Raw genomic sequence first — 13,366 nt, 5'->3', positions numbered from 1 at the left:
ATCTCTCATTTATATCCATTGACTTCATATAATTTAGACATTGTGCTTTATTTAACATTTCTTGATTAAATTTGCCTGTTCCTCATTCTTATTAAGAAAATAAGAATTTATTTAGAAAATAATCCAACTGTCTTCCAGACATCTCAAACTAGATATCCAGTAGACATATTGAAATGAGTATGTCCAAAACAGAATTTATTATCTTTTCCCCTAATCTCTCTCCACCCCTTCCTTCACTATTACTGCAGAGGGCAACAATACCATCCTCCCAGTCCTCCAGGCTTGCAACCTAAGCTCACTATCTCACCTCACTGTCTCTCAACTCCCATATACACGCTGTTGCCAACATCTCTCAAATATGTCCCTTTCTCTCCTCTGACACTGCCACAACTCTAGTGCAGACCCTCATCTCCTCACACCTTGATTACTTCAATGGACTGCTGGTAAGTCTGCCTGTTTCAAGTCTCCCCCCACTCTAATCCATCCTCCATTCAGGCTCTAAAGTGATTTTCCTAAAGCACAAATCCAATCACATAACACCCCCTGCTCAATAAACTCTAGTGGCTTCTTATTGACCCCAGAAGCAAATATAAAATGATCTGTTAAACATTTGAAGCCTTTAATAACCTAGCCCCTCCTACCTTTCCAGTCTTCTCATACCTTATTCCCCAATACTCATTCTTACTCCCCAATATATACTCTTTGATCCAGTGACATTGGACTCCTGCCTGTCCTACAAATAAGACACCCCATCTCTTGGCATTTTCTCTGCCTGTCCTCCATGTCTGGAATGCTATACCTCCTCCAGTCATCTGACTACAAACTTCCTTGGCTTCTTTTAAATTCTAACTAAAATCCCACCTTCTATAGGAAACTTTCCCCAATCCCTCTTAATTTCCAGGCCTTCCTTCTTTTAATTATTTCCCATTTATCCTGCATAAAACTTTCTTTCTATATTTTTGTTTGCATGTTATCTTCCCCATTAGACTGAAAACTCTTTGAGGGCAGGGACTCTTTCTTTTTTGGTGTCTCTAGCACTAGCACAGTACCTGACACATAGTAGGTGCTTAATAAATGTTTATTGATTGATTGAAAAGGAAGGATAATGTTTTATATTTCCCTTTTGACTTAACAACAAAATAATTCAATCAGCTGATTATGTTCTTCAATTATTTCTCTCCACTTGTTAATAGCCCTAAATCAAAGTCCCTTTCCTCTGCTTAAATGATAAAAGATTCAATCCATATCAATATTTTGTAAATGCCATGTAAGACACAGTGTTTGAAACACAAAGCCAAAAATATCACCTGCCTCCAAAGAACTTCAGTTCTACTGGTGATGGAGTATGGCCCAAGCCCATTTGTCTATGGGCCCTAGAAAACCTCACCTTGGACTCTCCTTGAACTCCCCCATTTGATCAAGGAAGTGTCTAGGTTTGCCTGAGGCTATAATCCTATCAACTGGCCTTTCCTTATCTCTTAAACCCAATCTCCCAATTCTCCATTACTCTTAATCTAACACAGCCCTCATTGTTGATTACCTCCTGATGACTCCTGGCTACTTCCTACCCAAGATCCTTAGTCCTTCAGTCACCCCAAACTACTTGGCCACTCCTAGATCCCTCCCACAATCGTTCTGTAGATAATCTATCTTGTCTCTATTAAGATGCTTAGATTCTTAAAATCTAGCCAATAGCTGAGACCTACTCTAGCCTGCTTGTCAATTCACAAATGTTCAGATTCCTTAAGAGTCTGGCCAATGTGGGGGATCTTTAATAAACCTTGTCTGTGGCTGAAAGAAGGTGAATGGAATGTAGTTGAAGACCTCCCATAAAACCTAAACTCATAAGATATAAGATGTTATATCTAACTGTGAAAACAAATGGTTGTCCATGGGACAGAAACAAAGGAACTCAGGAATTTCACAGGGTTTTGTAGAATAAGGACATTGCAAAATAACCACGTCTGCTTGTCTGCTACCGTCCCCGGAAAGATTTTATCGCATCTAGAATGTACCCTCAAGGCCTGTAACTACGGGCTAAGAGGAAGGGGGTTAGGGAGGGGAGTTGTGATAGGGCCCTTATAAAAACCTGCTGTATCTAGGTTCCTCGTGCCCTGACACTAAGAGGTTTTTCAGTGCGGGTGGCCCTTTCTCGCGAGATCGTAATAAAAATTCCTTTCTGCCTTCTACCTGGAGAAGCCTCTGAATTTATTGGAAATAAGGATAGCTGTCCCACACAGCTTTTGGAGGTCCCACCGAGATATTTTTCCCGCCTGGGCTAGATCGTCCCTATCAGGATCCTCGGGCAGGTACCCACTGGGAATTTTTTTCCCAGCGGTCCCTGGATCTTGTGGGAAGAACTCACCCCAGTGGGGTAAACCGTTCTCGAAGAAAGGAACTCAGGGAAGGCAGAAGCGAAAACAAGTGGAGCTCCAATGGTGCTAGCGAAGACAGTCGACAGAGAAAACTGATTTATGGTCACGTAAAGTTTGTGTACACAGACCCAGGAAGCAAGATCCCGTGAGTCCTTGGCACCTAAGCGGTTGGAGTCCGTAAGGCTGCCAGGGCCAAGATCTGGTGAGCCCCTGGGTGACCGGAGTGGGGAGGGAGGGAGGAAAGTCTACGTGGTTCGAGTCCGTAAGGCTCCCGCTCCCCTAAAAGGAGTTTGGTGAGATCGGGTGAGTCCTGAAGGGACGAGAACTCGTGAACCATGGGAAAAGGAACAGTCTAAGAGGGAACCTGGGACAAAATGAGTTTCTTTTGACCGGTCAAGGTTAGAAGTAGGATTGTGCGCACCCTGTCTGTCTGTCTATGGATGTTTTGCGTCTGCCAGAAAAATTTTGGGGTAACTTTTGAGGTCTGAGATTGGAAAAGGAACAGTGGGAAAGACCTCCTGCCTCAGGCTTTCTGGGGGAGATTGAGATTAGAATAAAAAAGGAGAGAATCTCTCAGAAGTTAGTGGAAGTCCAGCAAGCAGCCTTCAACTGATAAGGAGCCCAAGATGGGAGAAGAAAAAGGTTGAGGATTAGAATTCAGGTTTAATGGGATCCCAAGGCTAAGAGTTTGAATGGCTGTCTTTATCCCTCCAGCCAATGTATCTGGTATTGGGAGCAATGTGTTTAACATAACAAAAATAAGGGTTTTTAACATTATAAAAACTATTTGGGGAGAGGTTTTCTAAAATTTTGCAGGTCATTGTGATTGGAGATTGTTAGGCTGTTCAAATACTTATTGGAACTCTAGAGGATTTCCTTGCATAAGGGAGGAAAGGTGATTAAGCCCAGTTAAGTTTGAAGTAGGAAAGAAAAAAAAAAGGGAGATAATTGTTTAAAGCAGGAACTATTTACATGTGTCTTTTTAAGGGAATATATAAACATGTGGATAATATTTGCTTTTGAAGGTCCAAGAGTATTGGATTTAAAACAAAAATGTTTTTAAATGTTTATCATATATAGCAATTATAAATTAGGATCTGATTGGATTTAAGTTTACTGTTCTATAAAGGAAAAACCTAATGGCTAGTATGGAAAAGAAAATGAATGATGATTGTAGAATGCTTAATACAATGGCATATGTTAGAAGTGGCACTATTTATTATTTAATGTAATTGTGAAAAGTACTAAGAGTAATAAGAGAGATAATTTCTGTATATGATAATTTGGAAATGTAATTGATAGTATCTAAAGTTTATTATTTAAGGTATTACTGTATTTCTAAATTGTATTTCTAAAACTCTTAGATTGTAAAATTTGAGGGACCATTGTGAGGTAGAAATGGTGTTAAAGTAACTCTTGTGCTGGAATGGGTTTTTAGTGATAAAGAGTGGCGATGTCTCTATCTTTAATGATGAAATTGAGATAATTTGAAACTGTTAAATACCTAGTGAGGTATATTTGGTTATAAGGCTATGATAGTAGATTTTCATTAAAATCTTGACTATTATAAAATGTATGGTGGTTTAAAGTTATAGTTTCGACGTATTAATGATGAGATGAATGATTTTCTGTACAAAATGACTTAGAAGTACATCCTTCTAAATTGATAATGGGTCATTTCAAAATTTATTACAATTGTGGAAATAATTTTATAGCGAATGCCCTGTGGTACAAACATGTTTTATTGTGGAAAAACTTATTGATATGTATTTGGAATTAGTGAGGTGTTCTCATATCAGGGCCTCAATTAGAAATTGGAAAAATAGAAAAATATATGTACAAATATATATATATATATATGCTTTTCAACCCAGGCCTTCTTTAGGCTAACTATTGGGTTTGTTGGGGGATATATGAGCCAGGCTCTTTTGGCAGAGACTAGCTTGCATGGGGAAGTTTAGGCGAAGTAGTGTCATTGAGGTTGAATCTGGATGTGGCCCATGGCTATCAGACTCCATAGATAATAAAGAAAAGCCAGTCTAGTGGGGTGGGAGTGGCCCCAGGAGACTGGACCTGGTGAAAGAGTTCAGAAAGAAAGAAAGATCTTTATTGGGTCTGTTTTAAGCTTTTAATGTACTGCTTACATATTTCCAAATGTTCTCATGTGATGTAATCTAGTAAGCAATTGTTTTAGTTATGTTGTTGGAAGGGCAATTTATTTTATAACCAGAATGTTAAATTAAGAATTGTGCCTTCAGAGAAAAGAGAAAAAGGAATGAATCGGGACTGTTGGGGCATTCTATATGGTCCTGTTTTGTAACATTTCCTTTTAAGAATTGTAATTTAAGAAATGAGAACTTACAAGTTTTGCCTCTGTTTAAAGGAAAGTTTTAGCTGGGATTATCTGGCTCTCACCTATGAAGTTTAAAATTGTTAATTAAGCTATTTGGAGTTACTGTTTAAGTGAATTACTGGTAGAAGTATTTTTGTGTGTAAAGAAACTATGTAATTATGCAAAGAAAGATTTTGTAAATTCTCATAATTTTTATCAATCCTGTGCAGGAGTTTTCTCTTACTGATTAAGTGGACCATTGCAGACATCCCTGGACTAAAGAAATTAGGTAACTAGGAATTTTATGGTGATAATCATTTAAGATCAATTGAGCCCCAATAAGGGCCAAAAACCTGAACTGATCTTTTCTTCCTGAGTGAGCTAAGAATGCTGATCAAGAGCATTCTTATGTTTATGACCACTGAGGCGCCTTCAAGACACTACCTGGATGGTGGTAAAGGAGACCCAGATGTCCTGGATCTGACATTTGCCTATCTTATTTAAATTTCTTTTCTCATGCTCAGGTTAAACATTTGGAGACCATGAAAATGAGTAACCCAGATATCCTGAGTCAGGGTGGAATGTCACTTATCACTAGCTTGTGGTCTCTTTAACCAATGTTCAGGTTGACAATGGTAATTAGGAAATTGTAAGCTGTTTTTAAGAGAAGGAGATACTTTTATGAAGAAGATGTTTTGATGAAATCTTTGATATTCTTTTAGAGGGCCCACTAAAATTCCTTTTGCAAGCTAATTTGTTGCAATAATTTGATACTGATAACAGTTATGTCCGAATCTAATGTGAATTTTCTAAGTTTCATTCCTAGGTATGTTGTGTCCTTGAATTGGCCTTACATGGGTACTTTCAGAGGAACAGTTTGAGCTTCAGGTAGCATAAGGAATGACACTGGTCTCAAGAATGTAGGTCTGAAAGTTCAGTGCCCCACTCTAAGTTTTTAAGGGGTGGATGTAAAAGTGAAGAAGATAGGACAGCTAAAACATCTTAGCAGATTCTGGAAGTTTTTGAGATTGATCGTTAAGGAGTTTTTTTGTTTTTGGGGTTTTTTTACAATCTTGTCACTCCTCTCCCCCACTCCCTCCCCTTGACTCAAGAGGGCTTCTGTGTGTGGGGATTAAGAGAGTGTTTTACCCTCTTCCCTGTCTGTAAATTCACCTTCCCCTGCCTGGTTATAGGGAGGAGGGAGAGGGGCAGCAGCTACAGCCTGGAGAAGGATGGGTCAAGGTAAAGAAACCAGCCCATCCTTCTATCAATAATTTTACATGATCTGGAAACACAGTTGTTGCCATCTGAAGTTTATTGCTTATGCTACAGCTAAAATAATTTAGTTATCGCTTATGAAAATTATGAAAATCGCTTATGAAAATTGTAAGATTGTTGGTTATTGTTTTAAAGTTAAAACTTAAAACTGGCAATTGATCTGTGTGTGTGTTGACTGTTTTGATCTGAATTCATTCCATGGCCTAGAAAGAGCTAAAATTACTATTTGAACATATATGTATAAGATTCGAGTCCTGAAGGTAGTTCATTCTTTCAGATTAAGGATGGTTTGAGAGGGATAGATATGCTTGAGAAACAGAAAGGCAAATCTACTTAGAGTAGCAACTTATGATCTTAATGAAAATTTGATTTTACTTTGGATGTTATTAGGAACCATAACATGTGTAGGAAGTTATGCAAGCTACTTAGAGCTCACTTTGGAGGTGTTCCCTAATTAATGTGAGAATATAGTCACACCTGAAACTCTGATGAGGGGAATTTGCTATCTAAGACCTTGGAATCTGTTAATGAACTATTATTTTGAGTCTAACTCCAGGTATGGTTAACAAAGAACTGATTTAGCCTACTGACCCATGATGGCAGCAACCTGCAAAGAGGTTTGTGAGCTGCACCTATGAGCTGCAAGAAGGTGTTCTCATGGGAAGGTCAGGAGAACGACTTTTCTGTGGCTGAGGTAGGATTCTCCTGACTCAATTTCCCCACTATGACACCTGGCAGACTTTAAGCCTGGCTCAATGCAGTTTGCAGTTTGACATAACACTCTGCCTGGAGTTGACAGGAAGTTGGGGAAATATTGTTCCCTTATCATAAGTCTCATATATGTATTAACTAAGAGACTCAAGTCTCTTAGCAGCAAGTTTCTATAATCAGAAGGTTTGCAAGTACAGTAACAAATTCACTAAAATAATTGATTATGAAATATCTTAGGTTACTATAGAACTGGGACTAGTGTTCCTGTGTGTGTTCCCGTATGAGTTAGAGTTCGTTAATTCTTGGTAATGGTGTGGAGACAATAGGTCAGGGGCTTGTGAGAATGTTAGTTTGTTATTTGGTTAATATCATTGTCTAGAGTTTTGTTACATTAAAAGAAGAATGGCTTGTGGTATATTTTGTAAATGCCATCAAAGAAACATGGCATGACTAAAAGTTTAAGATCTTATACGTACTGTGTTAAAATTGATTATTTAATATATTTATGTATGTACTGGAGCCTGCTATGAATTCCTTGGGGAAATCTCATCCTCCTGTTGAGGAAATTAATAATGGGTTAATGTAAAGTATGAGACACTGAGTCCCGATGTGAATTTCTTAAACATGATGACTGGCCATGGTTCCAATTTTGAGTTTGTAAAAATGATCAGGGTTATAAGGATTAGAAATGGTAATTTAAAATTGTGCTAAGGCCACTTTTATAGGAGGATGGACAGAAAGCTGGTTCCTACAAGAAGACAAGAAGAAGAAGATGCTGAGATGCTGTGCTGGAGGTGGCTGGAACAAACACCAACGACCGACCTGAGGACTTCTTCCCTGCCAGACAGCTGTATAGGAAAAGCCTTTTTGAATCTTAAAGGGACAATTGCAATATTGTTTTCTTTGGGGTCTCTATATCTGCATTTAAAAAGGGGACTGCCCCTTTGATTTGTCGATGTGTAGATCAATCCTTCCCATATTTTAAAGGGGTGATGGTTAAGGGGAAGAATTCAGATGAGAAAAAGAGCAAGGAAGTAAAGGAGGCAGCGAAGAAGACATGATAGACAAATTTCATGGTTAGTCGAGGATTCTCTCTCAAAATTACTTCCATTAGAAGTTAGGGCAGAGGGCTCCAAGAAAATAATGATACAGAATCAGGCCTGATGGGTCAGAGATGGAGGATGAGAGAGTAGAGGGCATGTGCCTGGAGTGGTGTGGGAAGTCTTCATTAGCAAGACAAGAGGAGGGACTGAATGGAATGTAGTGAAGACCTCCCATAAAACCTAAACTCATAAGATATAAGATGTTATATCTGTGAAAACAAATGGTTGTCCATGGGGCAGAAACAAAGGAACTCAGGAATTTCACAGGGGTTTGTAGAATAAGGAAGGACATTGCAAGATAACCACGTCTGCTTGTCTGCTACTGTCGCGGAGAAGAAGATTTTATCCCGGCGTCTAGAATGTACCCTCAAGGCCTGTAACTATGGGCTAAGAGGAAGGGGGTTAGGGAGGGGAGTTGTGATAGGGCCCTTATAAAAACCTGCTGTATCTAGGTTCCTCGTGCCCTGACACTAAGAAGTTTTTCAGTGCGGGTGGCCCTTTCTCGCGAGATCGTAATAAAAATTCCTTTCTGCCTTCTACCTGGAGAAGCCTCTGAATTTATTGGAAATAAGGATAGCTGTCCCACACAGCGGCTTAAGTTGAATTCATTCAGGCAGGACCTACTTCTCTTGCTGTCGATATTTTGGGATCTCATCACCCCTAAACCTCAACACTGGGGGATAAAGCATCTAAACAGATTAGTAAATACATCATAATGGAAAGGAAAAGAACATTAACTAGGAAGATCAAGGAAAGTTTAGTTTAAGAGATGGTACCTAAAGGAGGTTAAGTATTCTAAGTGGCAAAGATGAGGCGGTAGTACACGCCAGGCATAGGAGAGAGCCTTTCCAAAGGCACAGAGATGAGGCATGGAATGCTTCTCTGAGACAACATCTAATTGGCCAATTTGGTGGGAATGCACTGAGGGAGGAGAAGACTGTAAAATCATGACTGTGAGGTTGGCTTTAAATGCCAATCTGATGGCAAATTATTGAGAGAGGAGGGGGAGGACTGGTATATGAAGCTTAAGGAGAGGAAATAGTGTTTGGAGTATCTATTATGAGGAGTGTGACTTCTTTGTGCAGATGACGCATCAATTTCTTTGTCAAGTTCCAGTCTCTCCCCTGAGTTCCACATCAATAATCACTTATTGGACATTTCAAACTGGTTGTCCTAGAGATCTCTCAAACTCTATATATCCAATACATAAACACTTTTCTTTGTAGTCAAATGTACCCCTCTTCCAAATTTCCCTTTTTCTATCAAAGGCATCAACATTCTTCTGTTCTTCCAGGCAGCTGGGGGTACAATGGATACAGTGCTGGACTTGGTGTTGAGAAGACCTGAGTTTAAATCCAGTCTTAGACGCTTCTTAACTTTGCGATTCTGGGTAAGTAGTTTAACATCTGTTCGTGTCAGTTTCCACAACTGGAAAATGGGGATAACAAAACCTACCTTGCAAGGTTGTTGTGAGGATCCAACAACATAATATTTATGAAGTTCTTAGCGTAGTTCGTGGCACATAGCAGGCACTATATAAATGCTGATTCTTCACCCCCTTCATTTTCCTAGATTCACCACTTTTGCCACAATATTTTCCACTCCTCAGTCTCCCTCATACTACAGAACACAATAGTAACAACAATAAAAAATAATAATTTACAAAGTGCTTTAAGGTTTGCAAAGTGCTTTACAAATATTATTTAAATTTATCTTCACAACAACCCTTCAGTTTAGCTTTTAAAGCCCTATCAGCTTGGCCCCAACCTGTCTTACCAGACTCATCATACATTGCGTGAACCATGATAATTTAGACTTTGCATTTCCCCTTGATGGGGTTTGTCACTGTACTGCCTTATGGCTCAATTCATCATCCCTGTAACTAAGTGCCCTTCATTGGGTAGTGCTCCCCTAAGTATATTGTCTGCCTCCATTGGAATGTAAACTCCTTCAGGGCAGAGACTGTCTTTGTTTTGCGTTTGTATCACCAATACTGAGCACGGTGCTTGTTGGCACAAGTAAGTGCTTACTAAATGTTTTATTAATTCATTACTCCTTCTCCCATGCTCTGAGATTCAGCCAACCTACCTATTTCTCTGTTCTTCACATAGTACACTCCTTGATATCTGCCACCTATATGTTGGTTTTTGTTTTGTTTTGTTTTGTTTTCATATAGATGAGTTTACTTTCTGATCTGGCCAGTTGTCTGGGTCAGCAAATACTAGGGCCTGACTGAATTCATAAGAGGTTCCAGTTCCTCTGCCTTATCCCAAGACCACAAGGATGACACATACCCAGAAAACAGCCTGCATATGCAATGTGTCTTAGCTTTGGCTGGCGCTATGTGAACCTTTGGTTCTGAAAGAGATCTTGGTGGTCAGAGCTGGTAGCTGAGTCATCAGTGCTTTGGGAGACCTAAGGAATTGTTTTTCTCAGATGCTTTGTTGAAACTGGGTGGAGTGGACTGTCTTTGGATTTGGCCATATGGTGCAGTGGAAAGAACACTAGCTCTGGAAGAAGGCCTATATTAAAATCTTACCTATGATGTTTATTACCCATGGAACTTTGGACAAGTCACCTACAATGTTTAAAAAGTGTGAAAGACCTAATTTCTAAATAATTAATCATTTTATTATTATTACTGTATATTACATATATTATATTTTTATTAATAATTTCTTTAATAAAAGAGGTTAATGGCACTCTCAAATGCCAAGCATCCTCATGGTGGTGGGCTCATGATTTATATGCCCTTAGAAAATTGGGTGTTCTAGGGGCAGCTAGGTGACACAGTGGATAGGGCTCCAGCCATGGAGTCAGGAGGACCTAAATTCAAATCAGGTCTCAGACACATAACACTCATTACCTGTGTGATTCTGGGCAAGTCACTTAGCCCCAACTGCCTCACAAAAAAAAAAAAGGAAAATTGGGTGTTCCAGAGGGTGGCAATCAACTGTGATTGGTTAACAATTAATGAGAGAATGAACATTACAATGGGAAGTGGCCTCACTCTAAAGAGAGGTTGACTCCATGCCAATTTTGGATTTAGAGACAATCTCTACACCCAGAACACCCCCAAGCCTTAGGCAATCTAGACAAAGTATCTACCTCCACCCAACTTGCTGGAGTGGAACACAATGGGCAGGAATCCTAAAGTGGGGTAAATTTTTGGCCAAGGTCAGTAATGTCCTTCAAAGCTAGGTTTTAAACAAGGAAATAGGACAGGAAAAAAGCCTGGATCTCCCCCATAATTGGTTATTAATTATAATTTCACTCACACTTTTCCCTCATGTCAAATATAGGATTGAAGTGGATGCCTTCTGAGGTCAAGATCTATGAACTATAAGGGCAGGGAGGCATCTGACTTCAGAGCCTGAGAAGGCCCAAGGCCAGAGCTGCTCCTCCTCAGTCCAGTTATAGAGGATTTAGAGAAGAATGGCTACTGCACAGGAGCCTTGGGCTCAGTGGCAGAATTATTACCTAAGTCCTCCAAGGCAACGATATTTTCAGGATTCAAATCAAAGCCTCCTAATTTAGTCCCTAAGAAGGCCTGAGGCTGAAGTGTTACCTCCAATGTTGGTGGAATCCAGAGAAGAGTACAAGAATCCAGGCATCCCAGTTGTATTGATCATTGGCAATGGAGGGTATTGGCCTTGTAATGAATGGGGGGAATGGTGGGCACCATTTCTATGAAGTGTAGTGAGTTCTTTGGAAAAGAGGACTCTACACTCAGTCTCTGAGGCAGGGCCAGGACTGGGACTGGGACACTCATACCCTTCCCATTGAGTAAAGATACTCCTGCTTCAGCTTCTGAGCAGTCTAGTTATTGAGTTTTAGGGGTCTAGGGGTGCTGGGACCCCAAAATCACAACATGCGGGACCTGTCCAAAAGAATTCAACAGAAGCCTTCTTTCAGCCAACGACAAGGTTTATTAGAACTTCTGTCATATTGGGCGGACTCTTTAGGAGTCTGAATGTTAGTGAGCTATTGGCTAGATTATAAGAATCTGAGAAGCTTAATGATGACAAGATGGACCTCATATACAGAAAGACTGTGGGAGGGATCTAGGAGTGGCCAAGTAGTCTATGAGGTAATAGAACTCCAGGGACCTGGACCTTGTGGCATTAACAAAAGGCTAGTTGATGGAATTATAGCCCATTTGGCCATGTAGGAAAGCCCAGAGTTTTTCCTTTTTGGGGTCTAGATCCCATCCTCATCATTGTGACCCTACTCCCCACTCCTGGCTGGACTAGTAGCCATCCTCTTCCACTATCATTCAATTTTGTCTGCTTCTGCCATTTGCATTGCTATCATATTTGTTTGCATGGATTGTCCCACTCTCCTCAACTTCTTCCCCCCTTACATTGTGAGCTCCTTGACAGCAGGGACCGTCTTTTTTAGTGAAGCTCCTGGCACTAAATAAAGGCTTATTGACTGTCAGCTAAAATTATGACTGCTAATATATATTTAATAATGTCTGGTTTGGAGTTCTATATCCTTTTTTCTAATTTTTTTTAGTTAAATATATTACTGTTATTCTTGGTTGGACCTCTGATTTCATTGTAATAGGAAACTCCTAATAACAAACGCCCTCCACAAATGTAGATCAGTACCTGCTTTGCAATGTTTTAACTTAATGAATTGCTTGGCTTGGAGCACTGAGGGGATTAGTGACTTTCCTACACAGGCAACATTATGTCAGAGACAGGAATTGAATTCAAATGGCCTACAGGGTCAGCTTTCTACTTACAATACCAGACCTCACAATGTTGGTTAAGACTTTTAAATGTGCAAATGCTATCCTAATGAATTGACTTTACTTGTTAGAAACAATCAAGAGAAAGTTGTGACTTCTTAAAAGCAAAGGTTCCATTGTCCCTTTACCAACATAATACACCTTGAAGTCATTCCCCTTGGCAGTGGTTAAGTTATTTAAAAGTAAAGGGATTCCCTTAGGAATTCTGTTCCTACTCATAGCTTATTCTGCTTACCTGTGCATTGTGATGGCTATTGTTATTTCACCTTATACTCTTACATTACTGAGATCTCTCCTGATTTTCACAGTTGTGATAATATTCATGTCTGCTCAGATGAGATACATTTATTTTGAATAACGCTCTAGTTCTTGGAACAATAGGTTGTGAGAGCCAGGACTTTCTTTTATATTTCTTTGTATCCTCAACAAGGGGATATCTCCTTTGGAGCCCCTTAGTACTGTGCCTGGCACATAGTAGGCACTTAAAATGCTTTTTGACTAACAGATTTGTTCACTTTAAACAGCGATGAGTTTTCACATTCTTTATTTACCATCTTATCTATCCAATCACTGCTAGAACTAGAAAATGGAAATGTAATGGACATGCATCTGAGATGGGATCTTTTCTGTCAAACAGGGAAACCTGATGAGTCACAGAAGCATCATGTCCTTCTAATCAGGACTATCTCAGATATGAGGTAGATGAGAATATAATTAGGGGGATTCAGTACCATTTGAATGATTGGTCTGAAAGAATAGTCACCACTGAGTCTGTCAACAGAAAAGAAAATCTTCCATGGAGTGTCTCTAG

The 13,366-nt window shown here is 39.6% G+C and overlaps 1 long non-coding RNA gene across 1 annotated transcript; it reads left to right on the top strand.

The window, feature by feature from the left end:
- The first annotated feature begins 2,095 nt into the window (after positions 1 to 2,095).
- LOC110218640 (uncharacterized) lies at positions 2,096 to 10,594 on the top strand. The gene is made up of 3 exons (XR_002327378.2): positions 2,096 to 2,577; positions 9,094 to 9,189; positions 9,976 to 10,594. It is a non-coding gene; the product is annotated as an uncharacterized LOC110218640 (long non-coding RNA).
- Positions 10,595 to 13,366: the final 2,772 nt, after the last annotated feature.

The sequence above is a fragment of the Phascolarctos cinereus genome, unplaced genomic scaffold, assembly GCF_003287225.1.
Source record: "Phascolarctos cinereus isolate Bilbo 61053 unplaced genomic scaffold, phaCin_HiC Scaffold_9;HRSCAF=440, whole genome shotgun sequence".
Taxonomy (NCBI): Eukaryota; Metazoa; Chordata; class Mammalia; order Diprotodontia; family Phascolarctidae; genus Phascolarctos; species Phascolarctos cinereus.
Note: the sequence above shows the minus strand (reverse complement) of the source record. Positions and strands in the feature narration are given on the sequence as shown.